Source organism: Castor canadensis, chromosome 15, assembly GCF_047511655.1.
Source record: "Castor canadensis chromosome 15, mCasCan1.hap1v2, whole genome shotgun sequence".
Lineage (NCBI taxonomy): Eukaryota > Metazoa > Chordata > Mammalia > Rodentia > Castoridae > Castor > Castor canadensis.
In genome coordinates, this window is record NC_133400.1 from 6,974,206 (window position 1) to 6,983,363 (window position 9,158).

A 9,158-nucleotide genomic window follows, 5' to 3' on the forward strand; every position below is an offset into this window, starting at 1 on the left:
GTTCGTTTATTTGCTCTTATTTTTGTTCTGTTTAGCATATTCTATTGCAAATCTCCATTCCTGTTTCTCTGGTTCTTCTTCCACTGACTGACTGATTTCTCCAATGAGAACCAAAAGCAGAGGACAATGTGGGAGAAGGGGCAGAAGGAGGAAATGTTGACCAGGCCACACCAGCTTTTCCTTAAAGGGGGAGGAGAGGGAAAGGCTAAAACATACATATATCAATCATTTTTGTCCTTTACACTAGGATTAATAATCAAAATTTATTTCTCACTATATGTCATGTTACTCTGCTAGTAACTTAATGTGTGCTTAATACTAAAAATACATCCCAATGAGGTAGATGCTATTATTATTCCATTTCTTTTTTTTATTATTCATTTATTCACATGTGCATATGTGCATACATTGTTTGGGTCATTTCTCCCCCCTGCCCCCCGTATTATTCCATTTCTTAAAGAGAAAATGGAGGCACAAGGAAATCAAATTATTTGCCCACAGTTACAGAGCTGTTAAACACAGGGCCGAGGTTCAAAGGCCTCTATTACTCCAAAACTTGGGGTCAAATCCCTATCATACTGCATTAGATTGGACTCAAGTTGGCTCAGATTCATGTTTAACTATTACAAAACCACAGGGATGGCTTCACACAGGTTCAATGTCTAGGTTCATTTTTAAGCCAGCATTGCTAATCTCCCTTCTTGAGCCAGAAAGAAATTCAGGACCTCCAGGGTACTGAACTCATGGTGGCCTCTCTTTTTCTTCAACCCCAGACAGAATCTGCAAGTGGGAAATTCCAGGAATGTCTGGATTTTGTAAGTAAAGTCTAATTTGGCTACCAAAGAACCATGAACCCCCCCCAAAAAAAACCAAACAAGCAAGCACACAAACAAACAAAAAAAAAAACCCAAGGAAAAGATTAACCTAATTATTGCCTTCCCATTTGTCAACTATTATAATGGGGCAGGGCCACTTGTCCCCATGGGATTGAGAGTGCACACCTGTGTGCATCTGAAGTACAAACCTTTCCAACACTGAGAGGTTTGGCACTGAGAAGCAGTTGCTTCTGCTGGCTGTCTTGCACTGTTTGGGCTTCAGGAAGGACACATGTCTTTAAAAATGCTTGTTTTTATAATTATGAAAGTAGCACAATAATGCAATAGAACATAGAAGGGAAATGACTCATAACCCAATGCCTGGAGACAATGATTATTCTTCTGATCACTCATCAGACATCCCCCGGGGTCATTGTATTCTGAGCTTTTGTTAGGTCTCTGGGCACCAGATGTTGAAAGCCGTAGCTCTCAGGACTCTCTGTTTTCACCGATGGAATGTAGCCTGCCTAAGTCTGAGACTCAGTTGAAATGTCAGAGTTTTTGTTCTCTTCCCATCAGCCCTGCTGGAGGGCTCTCTGTGATGGAAGGTAGATGCAGCATAGGTTCCATTATTCCAGCAATTGCTTGTTTCTAGATGTAATTGATTGTGCTATGTTTGTGAGAATCTTCTCCTTCCCTCCACACACTTTGCCTTGTGACTTCCAAGAGTGATTCCAGTAAGTGAATCCATTTCTTTCAGGAGTTTTTCCGGTAGGTGGACTCTATTGGTAAGCTTGGCCATGGACTTGCTTTGGCAGATGAAATGTGAGCAGACATGACTTATGCCAGGCTGGAGCACAAGCTTTCAATGAGATTGTTTGTCTTGGCCTCTTGCTTTCCTGCCCTCATCCTAAGATCTAAAAGTCTTGGGTGGTAGGTGCTCCTTCAGCCTGAGTCCTGGAGCCAGAAGGCATGGAGCAGAGATGAACAGAGATGGGCTGAGTCACAAACCTGAGTGCAAGAGATTGACCTTCGCCATTGTAAACCATGGAGATTTTTGGAGTTGTTTGCCATAAACACGAAGTTACTGAGGAGTCCTTGCATCTTGTGGGACAAGCATACCTCCTTCTAGGAATCTAAACAGTTGTCAGCTCCCTCCCCAAGCTGAGACGTCCTGTCCCCTTACTCTGTTTTCACTGAAAGGATCCAAATATTAAGCATTTCATCATGCTGTTGCAGGGGAATACAACATGGCACCTGAGTTGGAGCCCTGCCTCCTATGCTCTCTGCACTTGTCTCTGTGGGACTTTGAGCAACTGGCTTTCCCATTTTTCTTCCTTATTTCTTCCACCTTGGCAAAAAGAATAGAACTTACCTATTCTAGTTTTGGTGTGAAGAATAAGTGCCCTACAAGGTAGAGATGATACTCACTGTTATTATCCTCCCCTGCCCCCACCCATTGATGGACTCTCCCTGCCCAGTATGTAATGAAGGAAGTTGATGGAATGGAAGGAGAAACTTCTGGAACCTCTTCCTGTGGATCTTCTCCTGCTCCAGGTCCTCTGGTTTCTGCAACTTTATTCCCTCCTCAGTTGGTGGGCCTTCTCTAAGGCCCAAGACGTAAAGGGCCTCCCCATGCTGCCTCCACTTACAACAATCAAGGAGGAAATTGGATGAGTCTGACTTTATTGTATTTCTATGCCTAAATCATCCAAGGGAGTATGCCAGGCAGCTGTTCCCGGGGTTCATAAACCCTATGGTCTCTTACCAGAAACACGTGGAGGAAGCATTAGACACACTACCCACCACGACTTAGGTGGAGGTGGTGGTCGCTGGTGGCAGCATGAAAAACCCACGTGCTTGGAAGGTGTGACCCTGAGAGAATTCCTTCATCTTAATAAAGCTTGATTCCCTCAAATAAAAATGGAGACACTTTCTCCCTCACAGTTCGGCTATGATGAAACAAGGTAATATATGAGAGCACCCGGCACAAATGCTCAGTGCACACTGGTTTTTATTTCTGAGGTCCTGTTGTTCTCATACCTGTGGCTGCCTAGACACAATGCATTTCTCTTACCCCCAAATCCCCATTTCTTACTTTACCATGAGAATGACAGATCTCACTTGGGCCTTCGTGCCCCTTCGTAGCTCACTGCCTTGTCTTCCTGGAGGCAAGCCAGATGGGAGAAATGGTTTCCCCTAACTGTGACCTTGGAATACACAAAAGATTTGGGATGGTTTTAAAAGGATTTCTCAGCTAGGATGCCTGAACACTTCTGCTATCTACATCAGTAACTCAATGTACTTGGCATAACGAACCCTCTTAGAACATGAATGAGACTATATCCCCTCAAAAAGATGCACAATGGCACACACAATTTCAGGAGGTTCACCAAACACCAGGAAACCAACCAGGGGACCCCAAGTTTAGACCCTCCCCAGTATATGGGTCATCTTGCCAAGGGAATCTTGATACCCGTGTCCACTTAACCTGGATGGTGCGTCAATGGCACCGACTTCCCCCCCAGGCATCTGTGCAGCACCCGATACTGACAAACATGCCTTCCATGGACACAGCGTATGCCACCTGTCTTAGGGTGCTGGCCTCACGGATGCCCTCAGTAAGTCCTTGTTCACACAGATTACAGTCAGGTCTTGCTGCCACAGGACCACTCTGTCCCTTCAAGTTGACGCCATGCTTCTATTTTGATGTATGACAGGGGTGTGTGAAAGTTTTTCTCTCAAAAGATTTAGTAGCATAGGAATTCTCTTGCTTGCAAGGGTGAAAAAATTCTCAAACAAAAGACAAATCTGTAGACAAAAAGAACGAATGGCTTACAACTAAAAAGCTCAAGTCTCAGCTGACTTCAGGCACAGCTACCACTATGGGCTCAGGTAATGCTGTTGGAATTTACGCTCCCTCCATCTGTAGACCTGGTCTTCTGAATTTCAGCTCCATGCCTGGGTAGCTGCCAGCTGTTCCAGACTTACTTCTTATTCACCCTCAGAAATGTCAGGACAGCCCATTCAAACCAGCTTCCCAGGATCTGCATGGGAACAGGCTGGTACAATGTCTCCAGCCAGAATATACTTCTTCATTTACCCTTAGTAAGCATTTACCGAGCACCTACTCTGTGGGAGACAGTGTGGAGGAGAGAGGGGACAGATTGGGACAGATGATCAGGTGACACCACACTGTAGAATGTGTGCTGTGTGGAGATGGGGAAGAGGGAATACAGAAGAAGGAATGGTAGGTTCTGCCTATGCGGAGGCAGAGAAAGTCTCCTTGAATAGGGAGGAATTTGAAGTTGGACATGAAGCATGAACAGGAGTTTTCTAGGAAAAGAATATTCTAAGCAGATGAGCAGCCCATGAGCAGGCTGGAAGGCTCAGAAAGGCAAGAGTGTCTAGGAGACGTGGAAAAGTTCATGTAGCTAGGTGAGGGGGCTTGGGCAGGAGTGTTGGCTGGTGTAGAGAACAGAGGCAGAGGACGGGAGACAAGAATGGCTCTCATGATAGAGTCTGGGTTTATCAAGAGCAAGTGCAGGGTATTGAAGAGTTTTGAGGCCCTGCCACAACCAGGTAGGCATTTCGAAAGATCATCATGACTATGATGGGGAAGGAGGAGGAGGCCTTGTTTAGAGGAGCACAGTTTCAAGGCAGGAGGCCTCTAAGAGTTGCTGTGTCTTCCAGCAGACAAGGGACGAAGGTCTCACCTGAGGCAGATGAAGAAGGAACAGGCTTGGGAACTTTCCAGGAGATAGAAGTAACAGACCTGGGGATCAGAAGGATGGGGAATGGCAAAAGAAGGATCATTTCTAGGTTTTTTCCTCCTGGATCCTGGGTGAATGCCATGACCTAAACCAGGTAGGGGACATGGGAGGGGAGCAGATTAGAGGTCAGGGGAGGATGAGTTCAGTCTTAAACATGTCGGTATCCTTGTAATATCAAACTGAAGCTGTCCAGGTATCAGCTGGGCTTCTGAGTCTGCAGCTGTGGAGAGAGGAGGGCCTGGAGGGGAGATATGAGGCGCCTGGCATAGAAACAGTGGTATTGTACACAGAGTCCACTTATCTAGTGGGATCATGGGCCTCTCTTGGCTTGGGGAGAGCCAGAGATTCACAGAGCCAGATGGTATAGGGGAGACAAGGAATGTCCTTAGGAGAAATTATGATATTAAGCTTAAAAAGTGGGAGCAAGGCTGGGCAGGATGACACATGCCTAGAATCCCAGCTAATTGGGAGGCAGAGATCGGAAGGTTTGAGGTTTGAGGACAGGCTGGGCAAAAAGTTATCAAGATTCTCACTTCAACCAATAAACTGGACATGTTGGTGTATGTCTGTCATCCTGGTTACCCAGGAGGGATAAATAGGAGGCTGGGTCCATCCCACATGGGCATAAGAAGGGAGACTCTACCCAGAAAATAAAGTAAAAAAGGGCTGGGGATGTGACCTAACAAGTTCAAGGCCCTACAGAGAGAGAGAAAGAGAGAGAGAGAGAGAGAGAGAGAGAGAGAGAGAGAGAGAGAGAGAGAGAGAGAGAGAGAGACAATGCACATCAAATTACAAAATCCTCCTTACTCTTTATGTCAGCCTCAGTTTACCCGGTGAGCGCACCGTCCCATTGGGCTGTTGAGCGGCAGAGTGACTTGGCTAGACCTCTGCTGACCTCCGTGTGCACCGCAGCGGTGGCTTTTTAAGTGTTTATTACTTTTTATTTATGCCAATAAATCTGCCACAGTGTTCTTCAGCCAGCGGGCAGGGAGCCAAAGCATTTCATAGGAAACACCTGGGGGAGGTGGCATTTACCCCAGCACCAGCCATAAATCACACCAGGTTCCCGGCAGGCCGGGCCGAGCCGGGCAGCGCCTGGAGCCGTCAGGGATGCCATCAACTAACAAGGACGTTTGCAATGAGCGCAGCGCACATCTGTCATCCTCACGCTGGCCTTGAGACGGAGGTGGCATTTTCTCCATCTTAGGAAATGAGAAGGGGTGGAAGAGACAGGCCGGTGACAGCCTGAGCCTGGTCACCCGCACCTGGCAGCTGGGAGCCGCGTGGACCTCCCTCTGCCCTGGAGGAGCGGGAGGGGACATCCAGCGGGTAGGCGAGGGTCCCGGAGCCCTCGGGAAGGTCTGGTCTCCTCCTGTCCTCAGTCCGGAGTCCCAGGGGGCGCCCAGGATGGCTGGTCCCCTTCTGCGAGGGGAAGCGGGACAGGGTGGCCGGTAGCTCGGGTGGCAGAGCAGGAACGTGGGTCCGTGTGCCCCGCCTCCGTCCGCTCCCGCGGCCCCTCCGACTCCTCCGGCCCGGCACACTTAGTGCAGCGGGCCCGGGGCTTGGCAGACGTCGAGTCCACGCGGCGGAAGACCAAGCCCCTCCCCAGCCCAGACACAGCCACACCCGCGCTCCTGCCGAGTCCCCGCCGGCACAGGCGACGCGCAGTCCATCAGCGAACACTGAGACCCGCGCTCTCCAAATTCGAAGTGTTTATTTAGCCCTTTATTTGGGCTCCGTACAAGAAAAGAAAGTACAGTGAAATGGAAATTGGTGAGTTTTAAATAGATGTTTTACTAGGAGAGGTGTAATAAAATATTTCTTACTAATTTAAGAAGAAGGGAGTAAAGCAGGGAATAGTGTGTGTGTGTGTTTGTGTGTGTGTGTGGAGAGAGAGAGAGAGAGAGAGAGAGAGAGAGAGAGAGAGAGAGGAAATGGAATGGTTGGCGATTTTAAAAAGCTACGTTTCAATTTTAGCTATAATTAGTTCCTGCTAGGAAAGATCAGAGCGTTAACACTTGTACATTTCTTTCTCTCACACCTTTTATTTCTTGACTTTTAGGTTATACTGTGACTATTTAATTTTTCAGGTTTATAACATCCACACTCATTTATATAAATATATTCCCCAGGGCTGGTGGAGTGGCTCAAGTGGTAGAGCATCTGCCCAGCCAGCATGAGGCCTTGAGTTCAAACCCCAGTGCCACCAAAAAAAAATAAAATAAAATAAATAATAGTTTCTGCCGGGTATGGAGGGGGGGGAGAGAGAGTGGGCAGAGAGGGGGGTAAGGGAGGGGGTGGGGCAGGGGGGAGAAATGACCCGAGCCTTGTATGCACATATGAATAATAAAACAATAAAAAAAAGAAATATATTTCCCATAGTTCTTTACTATTCATTATTTATTTGCTTGTTTTCTTTTTTTTTCTTTCTTTTTTTTTTTTGAGACAGGGTCTTTCTAGTTAGCCCAGGCTGGCCTTGAACTCCTGATCCTCCTGGCTCCACCTCTCCAGTGCTGGTATTTCAGGGTTTGCCCACCACTCAGGGTCGGTTCTGTATTTAAGCAGGATCAGTACTGATCACGAACCCTTTCCCTATGTCGTTTTTTTTTTTTCAGGTCATATCCTAGTGTCTGGGTTTCATTGTGAACTCAGTGCCTCAAAACTGACTATGAGTCCTGTATTCCTTGAGGAGGGAGTTTTGGGCTGGGTATAATATTCTCGAGCTACACTTTCTTTCATTTAGAACTTTGTGGACATTATGCAATATCATCTCTCTCTTCATGTCAGGAAAAGAACTCGCATCATGTCTTTAAGTATATCGTCTGTCCCATTTGTTGGAGTCACGTGGTGACTCAGATGGAGTCAGATGGTGGATAATTTTTGTCTTCCATTTCTGTTAGTTTCTCTGGCAATTCTAAGATATGTCACTGTAATGGTAATACAGTGTTATTCCGTCCCTATTAAAAATATCACGATAACATGATATTTAAAATGACATATAAAATATAACATAGCTATAATCATACTACTTGGGAGGCAGAGGCAGGAGGATTGGGGGGCCGAGGCCAGCCTGGGCTACATAGTGAGACCCCTGTCTTAAAAAACAAATTAACAACTCCCCCAACTCATTTTGCTGGTTACTAGCTTGCTCAATAATTCTTTTTTATTGAGACTTGTGTTCTTATTTATTGTTTACAGTATGAAGTTGATGTGAGGAACTTCTTTCTCTTTTTGTTAAAATTGTTTCTTGGTTGAATTTTGTTTTATATCTGTGTGCCATATTTCCTTCCCTCCCTTTCTGTTTTTTCCTCTCTCCTTCCCTCCCTCCCTCCTTCCTTCCCCTTTTCCTCCTTTCCTGCCTCCTTTCATTCCTTTCTTCTTTCCTGTTTTTGTAATAAATCTGTCTGGTTTTTATGACATTTCCGTTCATCTTACTCGTGCTTTGGAACCTCTGAGTAGCCATTCTATTTGTAAGCATGGAATATTGATGACTTTTGTGGGCAGAACCTTGACTTGAAATCACGCTCTACCACTTGATTCATGACCCCGTCCTTTCTGCTTTAGTCTGCTTTTCAGATAGGGTCTTGCAACTTTTGCCAGACTACCATCCTCCTCCCTTTGCCTCCTGAGTAGTTGGGATTACAGACATGAACCACCAAGCCAGGGCCTAGTGCATGTGACTTCTTGACTCTTCCCACCCTTCCTGAAACCAGGTTCTTTTCTCTACAAGCTGTTTTGGGAGCCTAGATATTTTGTGTCCTAGGTTAGGTCATCGGCACTTATCTGTGGCCTGGAGAACTGGTAAGCAGAGGGAGCGAGACTGGCAGGACAGAAGTGCTGTTAGAGTTGGCTGTACTCTCATCTCTCCTCTGAGATCTTGGATCAAGGTACGTTCTGCTCAGTTGGGAGGAGAGACACCTATTTCCATGGCAGGGGTGGGGGAAGGCAGGACACCCTTGTGAGGACAAACGCCATCTGGGGTTGGATCCTTCATTTCTATCTGTTCGCTTTTCTCTGCTGTTTCTTGCCCTCTTCCTGTTCGCCCGAGCAACCATTTCCTGTTTCTAGAGCAGAAGAGATAAAAGCACCTGTAATCCCAGCTACTCGGGAGGCAGAGATCAGGAGGATTGAGGTTTGAAGCCAGCCCAGGCAAATAATTCATGAGACCCTGTCTTGAAAAAGCAGATCACAAAAAAGGACTGGAAGAGTTGTTCATGTGGTAGAGCACCTGCCGAGCAAGCATGAGGTCCCGATTTCAAATCTTGATACCCCAAAATAAAAGAAGGTAAGAACTGAGGTGATGGGTACAATACCTGTGCCTTTCATTGATTTAGGACTTCCAGGGGCAGAGTGAGAGTTGAAAGCGATCTATGTGGTGCTTTTTACTTTACTCCAGATTTCTTTTTTTTTTGTTTCTTTTTCTAATTGATTGTTCCTTAGCACACTCCTTTGGTCTTCTTTCATTTCTATTGATAACTTTTCTTTTGGTGGTATAACTATTTTATTTGTTGTGTTAGATGTTGGGGCTGGGATATCACCATCTTAACTTCTTAACCTGAAATTTCTAAAG

General features: G+C 46.1%; 1 long non-coding RNA gene across 1 annotated transcript; it reads left to right on the forward strand.

The window, feature by feature from the left end:
• Positions 1 to 6,158: 6,158 nt before the first annotated feature.
• LOC141417181 (uncharacterized) lies at positions 6,159 to 8,861 on the forward strand. The gene is made up of 3 exons (XR_012441768.1): positions 6,159 to 6,361; positions 8,352 to 8,475; positions 8,657 to 8,861. It is a non-coding gene; the product is annotated as an uncharacterized lncRNA (long non-coding RNA).
• Positions 8,862 to 9,158: the final 297 nt, after the last annotated feature.